Source organism: Nicotiana sylvestris, chromosome 8 (assembly GCF_000393655.2).
Source record: "Nicotiana sylvestris chromosome 8, ASM39365v2, whole genome shotgun sequence".
In the NCBI taxonomy this organism is placed as follows: Eukaryota; Viridiplantae; Streptophyta; class Magnoliopsida; order Solanales; family Solanaceae; genus Nicotiana; species Nicotiana sylvestris.
In genome coordinates this window covers 168035225-168051289 of record NC_091064.1, presented here as the reverse complement: position 1 = coordinate 168051289, position 16065 = coordinate 168035225, and the positions used below count along the sequence as shown (strand labels likewise).

The 16065-nt window shown below is 39.9% G+C and overlaps 1 pseudogene; it reads right to left on the bottom strand.

Moving 5' to 3' along the window:
• Nucleotides 1–2869: 2869 nt before the first annotated feature.
• LOC104248951 (mitochondrial outer membrane protein porin of 34 kDa-like) lies at nt 2870–3793 on the bottom strand (annotated as a pseudogene).
• Nucleotides 3794–16065: the final 12272 nt, after the last annotated feature.

The window sequence follows — 16065 nt, the reverse complement described above, 5'->3', positions numbered from 1 at the left end:
ACAGGTAGTGCACGCATAGAGCACGATTTGTAATTGAATTAGAGCGCTTTTAGGTAAACAACTTTAACATAGTAATTGGGTAGCATGAGATGATAGTTTGTGCCCGCTAAATAATATGAGTAAATCCTTACCGCAAGGGGGTTGCGAAATATTATTTATATTGCACGGGGTGATCCTTTAGGCTAAAAAACTTAGGACCCTCCCCCTTTTATATGTTGCTATTAGATCCAAATAGTTGTATCCCTATATTTGTACTAAGATCTATACTAATCGCGTTATAATGAATACTCTCTTTGTTTATTTTATCACTTAACCTAATTGTAATCCACATAATCTTAAGTTCGGTCAGGACCTATAGTTGTGGACCTTGAAGAGTGCCTAACACCTTGTCTTTGAGGTAATTTGAGCCCTTACCCGATCTTTGATGGCGTTGACTAGTCAAACAGAATTATCTACATAATAGGTGCCCTAACGTACCTAAAAAATATTTAGGTATTGACTCTTCTCCTTTTAATACTCTATCTCCCATCCAAAGGAGTTGTCACAACGTCAAAACCCGCTTTCATGAAAAAACGGGGCGCGACACTAGGTATTAAAAAAATAGGTAGGGAGTAAACTAAATTGGGAGGGACGGTGGCAATGTAGCAACGCACATGGGGGAGGTTTGATTAGTCAGCCCCTCCATAAAAAACAAATTAGCCATTTGATAAACAGTCCGTGTATTTATTACTTCCTTTTCAATTCTGAACCTGTTTGACTGGGTACGAAATTTAAGAAAAAATGAAGATTTTTAGAATTTGTGGTTTTAAACAAGTTAAAAAGAGGTCCAGAGTATTTGTGTAGTTATAAAAGCTTCTCATTAAGGGTAAATTTGTAAGTTTAAGCTAAACTGTTACCAAATTTAGAAAGGGGTCATTCTTTTTGGAATGGATTAAAAAGAAAATAGGTTCACATAAACTGGAACAGAGAGAGTATTTGTTTTTTCTAGTCATATATATAGTTTGTATATTGATTATATATAATTATACATATATAATACTTAAATTATGCATATATTTTACCCCATTAATTATTTTTAGTTTAAGCGATTGAATGTGTGTCTATTTGGATTAATTAAAAGGAAAAGTTGTCGACTTATACGACTAATTTCAAGGACCATGCGTGAGGGGCACGGAGTGCTTTCAAGCCACTTCCATATTGAAACCTACTCAAATGTTGCTTGAAATAAATTTCGATATTGCAAACTAATCAAATGGCGCTCGAAATAACACCCAAAGGTGATGGTGTACATAGACCGGGTTGGTTCGATTTTTATCAAAATCAAACCAAACAAATTATACTGACTTGTTTTGTCAGGTTTTTCGGATTTTTTTGTTACATGAATATTTTTCAATCTTACTGTGTTAAAGTTATAGATAAAGTTTTGATAAGTGAATATATGTTTAGTAAAACTTAAAAAAATTGATAAACATGTGATCTATTAAAATATTCTTATGGGAGAATAGTAACACATGATAGTTATTTTCTTAGTTGTCTAATTGAGTAATAATTTTTCGTTAATGTACGCTTTCAAAGTTAACCGAATTTAATAATTAAACATAAAAAATAAGATGATACCTAAATAATGATATATTCTATTTCATTTAATTTATCAAAATACAATTTCAAATTCGAAAAGGATGTATAAGAAATTTTGACATATGAATATGAAAGAACAAAGAGATGATTGATGCATTTCAGTAATACTCGATAAGAAAGTGATACAACCCATTATTTATAGTAAATAAAAATGAATGCACTTTATAGTTTTATTAAATATTAGTACATCTCATGAGAGCATCTCAAGTATTTCTACATTTTTTAAAGAAAATTCAATATAAAGTCTTAAAAGGTATATATATATCTGTGTGTGTGTGTCGATTTAGTTCAGATTTTTTTACTCAATACCAAACCAAACCTAGTCGAATTTTTTAATCGATTTGATTTGATTTTTTGATTTTCTGCAGTTTTCCGGTTCGGCTTGAATACCCCTATCAAAAGGTGTAGTCTAGTGATCAATAAATTAGGTGAAAAAATCGTGAGGATTTAAGTTCAAATCCTAATGGAGATAAAAACACGAGGTAGTAGTAGGTAACAGATGTAATAAGTCGAGGTGCGCAAAAGCTAACCCTAAGCAATGCCCATCCTCCGGAAAAAATGACACTTGAAATAATACTACTGTAAGATCTTATCCTAATAAAAGGATAGTGGAAGACGAATAGGAAATTCTTTAGTCATGAGTTAGACGCCTGTTTTAGATTCTTTGGTACGCTGGAGAAACATTTTAAAAGATAGACAAGTGCAAAACTGTGACGGCTGACAAGTAAACGGACTAGCCAATGATATACAACATCGGAGTGGCCAAAATAGTAAGACATCCCTAACACAGAAGTATTAAGCCTTCAAGTACGTTTCAAATTAGAACGAGAAATAAAGAAATCGCAACAGCCAACAAAGACTAGTTGAATTTTCCTACTCCAAGCTAGAACATTAAAGCGAAGGAAGTATCAAAGTCCAATGAATATCGATATAGTTGTGCACATTTAATTGGAGCAAAATCTTGAGTGAAACCTCTCAAGTCTCAGGTCTTTGGGGATAGGATACCCATCAGCAGTTTCAGAAAGGGTGAATACGTACGAACTTGAAATGACAAAACATTGGTAGAAAAAACCACCTAGACTCATTTTTACAGTTTCAAAACCACCAACAGATTGCCACAAAAACAAGTTCTCTAATTGCCACAAAAACAAGTTCTCTAATTGTACGACTGTTCTATACCTCTGACTAGCCTATGACATGAGAGCCAAGGCCAGTCCAATTGGCACTTTTGTCAACAGCTTGAAATGGATCCTTTGAAATTAGTGTCTACTTCTCCTGAAATGGTAATAAGAGACCTTGGACACCACTCATGGTGAACCAGAACACTTGCCTCGCCAAAGTTAACCCTTGCTTCGCTGTGGTCAAAGGATCCAATTATTGCTGTTGAGTTCTGACAGTGATGATATTCTTGTTTGTAGAGAAGCTATGGGTCACCTCCGTGCCAACAGCAGTACTTGACAGGGGACTCACTATGTGGTTATATGATGCACTGAGGGTGTCTCCCTTGTCACTCCTGATATATACATGCACATTGAGAAGCCAACTAGTCAAAAGCTGAATGAAGTGTCCAGAATCAGTCTCAACTAAAGTTACACACAGGTTCATAATTGTAAGAGCAACAAGAAACTAGGTTGACAAGTTAAGTAAAGGTCACACACTCAACGTGATAATAAATGCATGGTCAATCCTCAAGCAAGATATCTTACAGTGGTGGACACAACTCACAGATTCAAAGAAGCAACGAGGTTAGCGATTGTGAAGCTCTAGCTTGCGTTGCACTTGGTGACAACTCCCGCTTTGGTTTCATCAAAGGACATATCAGTTTCCAGAGCAAGATTAGTTCCCACGATACCACAGAAGTTGACAATGGGGTTTGCTTTCAATCCAATACTGGTGCTTATCCCAGCATAGTTATGTAAATATTGAACTTTCAGCTGTAATGGCAGAAGATAAAATAAAGAAATAAGCAGTGAATATACACAATGCGATGTTTTCTCCTTTATACAACGACAATTGATAGCATTTTTAGCTTAAATAATAGACCATTTACCTTTGTAGGAGCGGGAGCAGGTTTATTAACCGGAACTTTTTTTTTTTGAATCTGTGAGTTGTGTCCACCACTATAGGATATCTTGCTTGAGGATTGACCATGCATTTATTATCACGTTGAGTGTGTGACCTTTACTTAACTTGTCAACCTAGTTTCTTGCTGCTCTTGCAATTATGAACCTGTGTGTAACTTTAGTTGAGACTGATTCTGGACACTTCATTCAACTTTTGACTAGTTGGCTTCTCAATGTGCATGTATATATCAGGAGTGACAAGGGAGACACTCTCAGTGCATCATATAACCACATAGTGAGTCCCCTGTCAAGTACTGTTGTTGGCACGGAGGTGACCTATAGCTTCTCTACAAACAAGAATATCATCACTGTCAGAACTCAGCAGCAATAATTGGATCCTTTGACCACAGCGAAGCAAGGGTTAACTTTGGCGAGACAAGTATTCTGGTTCACCATGAGTGGCGTCCAAGGTCTCTTTTTACCATATCAGGAGAAGTAGACACTAATTTCAAAGGATCCATTTCAAGCTGTTGACAAAAGTGCCAATTGGACTGGCATTGGCTCTCATGTCATAGGCTAGTCAGAGGTATAGAACAGTCGTACAATTAGAGAACTTGTTTTTGTGGCAATTAGAGAACTTGTTTTTGTGGCAATCTGTTGGTGGTTTTGAAACTGTAAAAATGAGTCTAGGTGGTTTTTTCTACCAATATTTTGTCATTTCAAGTTCGTACATATTCACCCTTTCTGAAACTGTTGATGGGTATCCTATCCCCAAAGACCTGAGACTTGAGAGGTTTCACTCTAGATTTTGTTCCAATTAAATGTGCACAACTATATCGATATTCATTGGACTTTGATACTTCCTTCGCTTTAATGTTCTAGCTTGGAGTAGGAAAATTCAACTAGTTTATGTTGGCTGGTGCGATTTCTTTATTTCTCGTTCTAATTTGAAACGTATTTGAAGGCTTAATACTTCTGTGTTAAGGCAAAACACGGTACGTAACCGCGATTTATATAAAACGCGGTTATATACCGCAATTTATGGGGTGCTGAAAAGACTGGTATATAAAACGCGGTCCATTATCGCGATTACGCAGTAATGGATCACATTTTATATACAAAGTGGGTCCACTAATAATTCTTCTGCGCTTAACTGACATAATAATAATTCAAATATGTAAAACGCTATTTTAAATAGCATTTTACTTCCAAACATTTGACCTCCCGGTTGGGCATTGCCTTATTGTGATGACCCAAAAGGTCATCACTTGTTTTAGAAATAAATTCTGCATTCTGAGGCCTTAAAAGCCTCTTTCAGCATCATCTCGATTTGCATGCGCAGTCCGGACGCGTAGCCGGAAAGCCATTATGTGAAAATCTGTGAAAAATGATGAATTTTGCCTTTAAAATGGATTTAAGTTGACTTCGGTCAATATTTTGGGTAAACGGACCCGTGATTTGACAGTCCCAAAGGTTCCGTAGGAAAATATGAAACTTGGACGTATGCCCGGAATCGAATTCCGAGGTCCCAATCCCGAGAAATGAATTTTTAAAAAAAATTATTTTCTAGAATTATTTATGAGTTTTGAAATGAAATGCGTTTAAAATTTGATGGTATCGGACCCGTATTTTGGTTCTGGAGCTCGGTACAGGTCTTATATGTGATTTAAGATGAGTCTATGAAACTTGTTAAGAAACTGAAGTCGTTTGAGGTGATTCGGACCCGTAGTTGTGAAAGTTGATACTTTGAAAGTTTTGAGATTTTTCTTAGATTTCTATGCTAAATTCGTTGGTTAAGAGGTTATTTTGGCGTTTTGATCGCACGGATAAGTTCATATGATATTTTTGAGTTAGTATGCATGTTTGGTTTGGAGCCCCGAGGGCTCGAGTGAGTTTCAGATGAGTTTCGGAAGGTTTTGAACTTGTGAAAAATTGTAGAAACTGTTGTTCTGATGCACAGGCCCTCTATGCTTCGCGATCGCGAAAGGAAAAATGGGTAGGGTGGATTTTGTTCAATGCGAACGCGAGGTAGGGATTGCGAACGCAGAGCACTAGGGGGTTGCTCTACGCGAACGTGACCCATGTCTCGCGAACGCGTAGTGTAAATGGGGGGCTGGTCTGGGAAGTAATCGTTCCTCTACGTAAATGCGTGCACAGGCCGCGAACGCGAAGGTCAGGGGGGCCAACCCTTCGCGAATGCGTAAAAGGACTCGCGATTGTGTAAGCCTGAGGAAGGATTCTCTTCACGAACGTGGAAGACCCATCTCGAACGCGATGAAAGTCTGCCCAGCGATTTTTAAACAGTAATCGGCACACTCAGGATTAAACCAAAATTTCATAACTTCTTCTTCCAAACTCCAAATTGGACGATTTTTGAAAGAGAACTTCACCACAAATTCATAGGTATGTAATCTTAGACTCATTTTCTTCAATTTCCATTAACACCCATTAGATTTCTAGGCCTAAATCATGTTCTTAAGGGTAGAAAATTAGGGATTTGGGTAGAGTTAGGGTTTTTTGCATAATTGGGATTTAGACCTCGTTTTGGGGTCGGATTTTGGAACTAATTACATATTCGGGCTCGTGGGTGAATTGTTGATCGGGTTTTGGTCCGAACCTCGTGTTTTGACCATGCGGGCCTAAGGTCGATTTTTGACTTTTTGGGAAGAATGATAGGAAATCTATAATTGAGCATTAGAATTGGATTATTTAGCATTTATTGATGTTATTACGTCGATTATGTCTAGATACAATTGATTTGGAGCCAAATTCAAAAGGAGAAGCAGTGTTTGAGGCTTGAGTTGGTCGTGGAAGTTCGAGGTAAGTGTTTGGTCTATCCTTAGCTTGAGGGATTAGGAGTTGTGTCCTATTTGCTACATGTTACTTGTTGAGTACGGCGTATAGGCATGGTGACGAGTATCTATACGTTGGTGTCAAGCATGACCGCGAGTCTTAAATTGAAATTATTGTGCTCTTAATAAATACTACGAATGCCTAAGTTGTTGATTCTCTGTGTTGAGAAAGGATTATGATTATTCTCGTGAAAACTATTTAGTATTGAGTATTGGTGCTAGTTGAGGTAGTTAGATGTTGGCACAAGTTTGGTTATAGCTGATTTTCCCTTGCTGGGACGTATTTACTTATATTGTCAATTCCTTGTCGGGATAGTGTCACACCTCCTTTTTCCGCGCCCGCGGGGGCGCAAGGGGAGTTTTTTCCAATTAAAGGACAATCGAAATGGGATTTATTTGTTTATTTCAGAGTCGCCACTTGGGAGATTTAGGGTGTCCCAAGTCACCAATTTTAATCCCGAATCGAGGAAAATAATGACTCTATATTACAGTCTGCGTACCAGAAATCTAGATAAGGAATTCTGTTAACCCGGGAGAAGGTGTTAGGCATTCCCGAGTTCCGTGGTTCTAGCACGGTCGCTCAACTGTTATATTCGGCTGGATTATCTGATTTTATACAAGTCTGAACTTATGTGCAAAATTTAACTTTTAACCGCTTTTATCATTTACTGTTTTTATCAAGAATTACAACGTTGAGAAAATGTATCTCGAACCGCGTTACAATCAATGTACCCGTGGTCGTCGACACACTTTGACTCCGTTGAGATTTGGATTTGGGTCACATCAATGTGCACCCGAGTTTAAGGAAATTAAATTATTAAAAGCGCGCCTAAAGCGACTAGCGTATTTATTTTGGGTAAGACCGTGGAATTTTACTAAACGGTCCATCCCGAAGTCTAAATAATTTTTAAAGCAAATATTCACTGAGGGCCCCGCAATTTGTATTTTATTTGACGAGGCTCATCTCATTCTTATTTTTCTTCAAAATGAATTTGCAACGTCATGGACACGCATCTCGAACCACGTCACAATCAATGTACCCGTGATTAGAGACACATTTCGACTCCATTGAGAATTGGATTTGGGTCACATAAATGTGCACCCGGGTTTAAGAGGGTAAGATTTATTAAGGCGCGTCCTAAAGAGTCTAACGTATTGTTATTTTAGGAGGGTTGTGAAATTTACTAAACAACCCGTCCTGGAAACTAAATGCTTCACTAATATGCGTTTAACAAGGGCCCCGCACCTGCGCATTTGGTTTATTTACATCGAGGCTCGTCTCGTCCTTATTTTAAAAGGATATCCTATAGCAACTACGTTTCTTGTGGTGTTTGTCTCTACTAATTGAAAGCAGTAAATAGCCCTAATCGATTACATGATTGCGAGTTTACTTATAACAGGATTTAAAATGCTTTTACAGAATAATAAAATGTGACTGCGATTATGGACAACTAGTCGAAAATTATGGGCCCAAACCTAGCTCATGCGAGATGGCCAGACTTAGGCCCCCGTTTTCGATATGGGCCTAACTGATTTGTTTCGATTTGGGCTCGGCCTTCATGAGATTGAGGCCTAGGACTGATTCTTTGTTCTGTGAAATGAGTTTATCAATTTATATGGGACAATCTGGCAAAAGGAGAAAGAATTTTAACTAAAGTGGATAGTTTTCCTATTTGGCTTACATTAGAGAATATATTACACCCTCAGACTAAGTCTAAAGGTACAACTTATTACACTGGGAATGTTTTTCACCTAACAGCACACATACATGACTAGCATTCATTAACCTGCATTGATACACTAAGCATGTAGGCTACTTCTATTATCCAAACAAAAATGTAACTACTATATACTACATGACATTTAACACAACAGTCCACGTGTATATAAAACAATCTGCAGGTCCTCTCTTTTGCATTCATGTTCAAACTCTCAGTTACATTAGTGGTATCGATTGTGTACCTGGTAAGGAGGACAAAGAAGAAAGGAATGATCAGCTAGGCAATATGCAGTGAATACAGCAGCGGCAGACACACAGCAACAACACAACAATCAACCAACTAAACCAAGTGTTTTCCACAGTCCACGAACAACCAACAATAGTTCCCAGAACAAGAGAAACCAGCAAATAGTCGAATGCCAAACCAGTAATTCCAGACGAAGAGTAATGAACACCAGAAGTAAAAAAATTCGATGCAGCAAATAACAGCAGTTCAGCAACCAACAAACAGCTCAGTCAGTGCAGATGACAGAACTTGGCCAAGGCAGCTTGGCCAATATGAATTCTTATTCAACTTTCAGATGGTGTTTGGTTATAATCTATTTGGAAACTAACTTATGTTTTTTCAGCTTTCTTTAAACTCAGTAAACCTTCCTTCAGACTAAAAGTTTCAGCTTTTAAACTAAAATTCCAGCCTTTGTTTTCTCTTTTTCTCCAGACTCCAAAAAATCTTCTGTTTTTGTTATCAAATGGCCTTTTTATAGGCCAAATGAACCAGTGCAGCTGAGCTGCCTGTCCTGCCAATTGGCAGAATGCCCATACCCTATAAGCCCATGCCTCAGCATCTTTTGGTGTCAGCCCCCCTTTATTCCCCACGCCTGATTTTTGTTTAATCCAGAGTTATGGGCTCATTTGTTTATTCATTTTAAGCCCCATACCCTTGTGTCTTGTTCCCCATTGGTATTAGTTTAATCCCAAATTAGTACCCTACTTGTCAGCTCATTTAAACTAATTATTTCTGTTCTTTTTAACACCCCAGAATACCCCTGTCAACCTTGATTATTACTGCCCCTGCCTATTGCAGCATTAGGGCATTTTTTGCACTGATGAAAGCTCGAGCTCAGGACTGCCTAGACTGAACCCTTTTAGTCATTTTTATAATGCCAACAGACCATTTCAAACATTACTAGGTCATCCAGCCAGTGTCCGAGTTTAATTAGTTATGTGAAAATCCTAGCTCCTTCGATTCATTAGTTATAGAAAACTAATCGACGACATTTATCGAGTCGACTATACTAATTATAGCAGGTAATAATCGATCGCTCACATAAACAATACGTTTAGGGACCTAAAGGGCATCAGACAATTCTGTGTTAAATAACTGGGAACCTATATAAGTTTATTCATTTGACGACCAATCTAATCGAACAGGTTCATCACAGAGTACATTCAGAATACAAACAGAAGACAAACGACCAAATAAAAGGTCTTTACAGAGATGAAAGAAATCTGGATGAAAAATAACAAAAATAACAAACAAACACAAAGAGATATGCTGACAACTTATTTGGAAATAAAACAAAAGAACGGAAAACTTACCAAAACGTTTAAACCAAACAGACCCAAATCAAACTCGACTTCGAACTTTTGAGGCCGAACAAACTTTAATCAGGGTGTTCTCACATGAGAACACCTTGATTAAGGTCTATTAGACCTCAAACCTATGTCAAAACTGGCCGGGTCCCCCAGGTGCATGTGTTTCCAGTTCTGGATTTCCAGATCTGGATTTTTAGGAGTTGTGGGTAGATTCGGACCAAACCAAGTTTGGTTTGGTCACGAGGAAGGTCAGGGGAGTGTCTGGTGCGAGTTTGGGGTCAATCGGTGTAGATCTGGTTTTTTACTCGAATCTTCGTTGGAAGATTCGAGAAGCTACGGGTCGATTCGAGGTGAAAGGTTAACGGATTCATGTTCAGGATGGTTGGGTGCATCGGGGATGTTATTTTGGCGGTCATCGGAACTGTGGTTACCGGGCTCACGGGGGAGAACCTAGGCTGCTAGGGTTTGAGAGGAAAGGGGGCCTGGGGAAGATGGTGAACAGGGGCTGAAGGGGGGGTGTCGCTTGGGGCGTGGGGGTAAGGGGTTAGGTTTATATATGTATTGAGGGTTTAGATCCTGGCCATTGGATCAATTGAGATCAAGGGCCAGGATCTACTCATTGAGGAGAGACGACGTCGTTCGGGAGATGATAGTGGGTTAAGACCGGGTAGGGGATTGGATCGGGTCGTGTTGACGGGTTTAGAGGAGGGCCTGGATCCGTTGGATCAATGGGAATGAACGGCCCAGATCAACTTGCCTGAAACGGCGTCGTTGAGGTGAGTTGGACAGCCTGATCTGGACCGTTCCTTTGAATCAGATCAACGGCTTCAAATGGGGACGCCGATACGACGTCGTTTGAGTCCGTGCTTGGGCAGGCTGGATTTGGACTGGATCAGTGTTGGTTTGGGCCTGTTTTTGTTTCAATTTCTGGGCCCAAATCGATTTAGACCCTTACTCTTTTGCTTTATTTCTTTCTTATCTTTTTTTCTTTTCTTTTAAACAAAAATAAAAAAATAAAAATAACAAATAATAAGGTAACGAAATTAAACAACAATGCAACATTTTAACACAATTATCACAAAAATATTTACGTAAGTTAGCTAAAAGCCTAGGACGAACGATGCACACATATATATTTTTGGATTTTCTTTTACTGACCGAATTACGGTTTAATCATCCTAATACATATATTTTGTATTTTGTTTGTTAATGATTAAATGCAAAAAATGGACAGATCCACAAATGACTAACAACACATGAAAACTCGAACAATTGTACAATGAAACCATTTGTCACTATTTTTATTTTCTTTTGGAGCGATTGTCCGTAAAGCAAAAATCACGTGCTTACAGCTGCCCCTCTTTGCACGGAGAACACGAAGGGTTTTCGCGCAAAGATAAAGCGAGCGATTTTTGCCCGTCCGAATACTCCGTGTGAAGCATTTTTGAAAAAGATTTGACCGAACCTTTGCTTCGGAGGTTTCCTACATATCCTGGGCTGAAACAGGAATCAGGTCAATGTAGTTCGGGAAATTTTGGTAGCTGGGACTACCATGTGACTGTATTGCTTGCTGTTGCTGTGCGCTGCTGTAGGATGCTATTGCTCAACCGATCTCCCTATTACATTGCTCTAAAAGGAAAAACAAGAAGCTAAGCTAAACTAAGGATCCTGAGGTCTCATCCATCTTCGACTTGTTCTTGTTGCCTTGCTTTCTTGTCGGCTATCGCTTTCCTCCGGTGCCTTTATCTTGTGCCTTTGGGAGATGATGTTGGTCCTTTGCTGACGTTTGAATGCCAGTTTTCATCACTTTGCTTGACCCGCTGGGGACACGACTTTCTTCTTTAAATCTTTCAATGGTTTCCTCAGTGGTATGGCTTTTCATCAGAATTGTTATGTTGGGCATGCCATAGCGTTCTCAAACTGCTCTTTTGAGACGCGTTCCTTTTTCCTTTTGAATTGCGCGCTTGCCTCTGCAGTTGTCTGCTTCTTGGTGCTGGGGATTTTATTATTTCCCGTTTGGGGATCTCTGTTGTACCCTTCCGTCTTCAGGTGGGGTGACTGATTCCAAAATCTAGAGCTGAATGTATTCCCGCATTATACTGGTGGGCGACCTAGAACTTAAATGTATTCCCGCATTATACTGGTGGGCGACCTAGAACTTAAATGTATTCCCGCATTATACTGGTGGGCGACCTAGAACTTAAAAATATTCCCGCATTATACTGGTGGGCGACCTAGAACTTAAAATGTATTCCCGCATTATACTGGTGGGCGACCTAGAACTTAAAAGTATTCCCGCATTATACTGGTGGGCGACCTAGAACTTAAAAATATTCCCGCATTATACTGGTGGGCGACCTAGAACTTAAATGTATTCCCGCATTATACTGGTGGGCGACCTAGAACTTAAATGTATTCCCGCATTATACTGGTGGGCGACCTAGAACTTAAATGTATTCCCGCATTATACTGGTGGGCGACCTAGAACTTAAATGTATTCCCGCATTATACTGGTGGGCGACCTAGAACTTAAATGTATTCCCGCATTATACTGGTGGGCGACCTAGAACTTAAATGTATTCCCGCATTATACTGGTGGGCGACCTAGAACTTAAATGTATTCCCGCATTATACTGGTGGGCGACCTAGAACTTAAAAATATTCCCGCATTATACTGGTGGGCGACCTAGAACTTAAATGTATTCCCGCATTATACTGGTGGGCGACCTAGAACTTAAATGTATTCCCGCATTATACTGGTGGGCGACCTAGAACTTAAATGTATTCCCGCATTATACTGGTGGGCGACCTAGAACTTAAAAATATTCCCGCATTATACTGGTGGGCGACCTAGAACTTAAATGTATTCCCGCATTATACTGGTGGGCGACCTAGAACTTAAATGTATTCCCGCATTATACTGGTGGGCGACCTAGAACTTAAATGTATTCCCGCATTATACTGGTGGGCGACCTAGAACTTAAATGTATTCCCGCATTATACTGGTGGGCGACCTAGAACTTAAATGTATTCCCGCATTATACTGGTGGGCGACCTAGAACTTAAAAATATTCCCGCATTATACTGGTGGGCGACCTAGAACTTAAATGTATTCCCGCATTATACTGGTGGGCGACCTAGAACTTAAATGTATTCCCGCATTATACTGGTGGGCGACCTAGAACTTAAATGTATTCCCGCATTATACTGGTGGGCGACCTAGAACTTAAAATGTATTCCCGCATTATACTGGTGGGCGACCTAGAACTTAAATGTATTCCCGCATTATACTGGTGGGCGACCTAGAACTTAAAAATATTCCCGCATTATACTGGTGGGCGACCTAGAACTTAAATGTATTCCCGCATTATACTGGTGGGCGACCTAGAACTTAAATGTATTCCCGCATTATACTGGTGGGCGACCTAGAACTTAAATGTATTCCCGCATTATACTGGTGGGCGACCTAGAACTTAAAAATATTCCCGCATTATACTGGTGGGCGACCTAGAACTTAAATGTATTCCCGCATTATACTGGTGGGCGACCTAGAACTTAAATGTATTCCCGCATTATACTGGTGGGCGACCTAGAACTTAAATGTATTCCCGCATTATACTGGTGGGCGACCTAGAACTTAAAAATATTCCCGCATTATACTGGTGGGCGACCTAGAACTTAAATGTATTCCCGCATTATACTGGTGGGCGACCTAGAACTTAAATGTATTCCCGCATTATACTGGTGGGCGACCTAGAACTTAAATGTATTCCCGCATTATACTGGTGGGCGACCTAGAACTTAAATGTATTCCCGCATTATACTGGTGGGCGACCTAGAACTTAAATGTATTCCCGCATTATACTGGTGGGCGACCTAGAACTTAAAAATATTCCCGCATTATACTGGTGGGCGACCTAGAACTTAAATGTATTCCCGCATTATACTGGTGGGCGACCTAGAACTTAAATGTATTCCCGCATTATACTGGTGGGCGACCTAGAACTTAAAATGTATTCCCGCATTATACTGGTGGGCGACCTAGAACTTAAATGTATTCCCGCATTATACTGGTGGGCGACCTAGAACTTAAAAATATTCCCGCATTATACTGGTGGGCGACCTAGAACTTAAATGTATTCCCGCATTATACTGGTGGGCGACCTAGAACTTAAAATGTATTCCCGCATTATACTGGTGGGCGACCTAGAACTTAAAAGTATTCCCGCATTATACTGGTGGGCGACCTAGAAAATTTTCGACAATCGGCAGAAAATTTTCTGCCCCGGTTTTTGGTAACTTCCATGGCATTGCATCTTGTTGCCGTCATCAATTCTTTGCTCTCCTGCAAAAGACAAAAGGATTTAGTCAGTTTTAATCGTGGTGGTAGAGGGTGCCTTTCTGGCGAGCAATTTTTCTCTCTTCCCCTTTTCTTGCTCTTTGTCCCCATAATTGGTTGGCAGGTAAAGTTGCCTGTTGGGGGTCTCTAGCCTGCTGGGGATTGGTTTTCAATTTATCCCCTTTTCTGCTTTCTCTTTAAACACATGATGTGGGAGTCTGCTTCTAACTCCCGAAACCACTCCCTTTTGGAGCTTACTTCTTCCAAAATTTCCGGGCACAATCCCTGCATTGCCTGGGACCGGCCTTTAAGACTGTTTGTATCATCCTGCATTGGATGAATTCTCCTTTGGTTTCTGGTAGTAAGCTTTGAAAAATCCTTTCAAGACACATTTTAGGAAAAGAAATAAAGACATGGAAAAAGAAAAACTTTCTGAACCAATATTTTGTGGGAGGAGACAATCCAAAGAACTTATCTGGAGGACACAACTGGTCCCCGTGATCATGACGTGCACCATAGATTCCCGACCCAGTCTATTTGTATCAATCGATTTGTCCGACGGTCTGACTTGCTGGGGATGATAAATGGATGTTCATCTTGTTGCGAATGTGGTAGCTTTGCTGATCTGTTTCGTCGCCTCATAGTGCCCTTCGAGGGGTTTTCACTAATGAGACTCTCTCTTTTCTCTCATCTCCCGGCGCCTTATGGTGCCTGTGAAGGTCTTCACCAATAAGACTCTCTCATTTTATATCCCTCATCTTACATCGCCTCTCGGTGCCTGCGAAGGTTTTCACCGATGAGACTCTCTCATTTTATTTCTTTCGAGGAATCGGGGTGTTGTAGATACGACCCTCTTTTCTGGAGATTCCTTTGACTATCAATTCGTTCCCAATCTTACGATCCTCTTCTTTGCTGGGGCTTGGTGTATTATTCTCGGTCTTATTCGCCTGACTCGACATCTCTTGAACATTGATCGGGAGGTCTTTTGGACGTTGATATTGGTTTTGGTGTGGGGTTAAAGAAAGGCTATGAAAGAAATGAAAATAATTTGATGGGTGATGTGCTACAACTTTTGGAATCGAACCTTTGTTGGAATTTTAAAACATAACTTCTGCCCCAGTTTTCTTGCTTGGGGAATTTATTATTTATACTTATGTTGCGCTATGTGCGTTACGCACGCTGTGCCTATTACGCACACTATGTACATTATGCATCGGATATCCCCTATGATGCATACTATGACCGAGCCGTGAGGCGCCTACGTATCCTCTTTGAGGAATCAGGTCAAACGTAGTTCCCACGGTTTTGTATTTCTTTATGATTTCATCTTCTTTTTTTTTTTCTTTTCTTTTTCTTTTCTCTTTCTTTTCCTTTCGTTTCTTTTCCCTTTTTCGTATCTTTCCATTAGTGATTCCAAAAGAGGGGTATTGAAAGAATTTGCTTAAGGCTCAAAGGGGGAAGCAAGGGTTAAACAGTGTTTGGGTAGAAGAAGGAATTGCCTCCGTCATCTCATTATCCAATAAATGCCAAATACAAGCAAACAAACCGAATAATTGCCGTAATTAAAGAAATTACGCATAATATCTCTTGACTGCATCTGAATTGATAGCCATGTCGACGCATCTACCTTCGACATCTGTCAAACACAAAGCGCCGTTGGCCAAGACTCTGGTCACGATATAAGGCCCTTGCCAATTTGGGGCGAATTTGCCTTTTGCCTCGACCTGATGTGAGAGGATCTTCTTTAACACCTGCTGCCCTACCTCAAACTTCCTGGGGCGCACCTTCTTGTTATATGCTCTTGCCATTCTCTTCTGATACAGTTGACCATGGCACACTGCTGCCAATCTTTTCTCA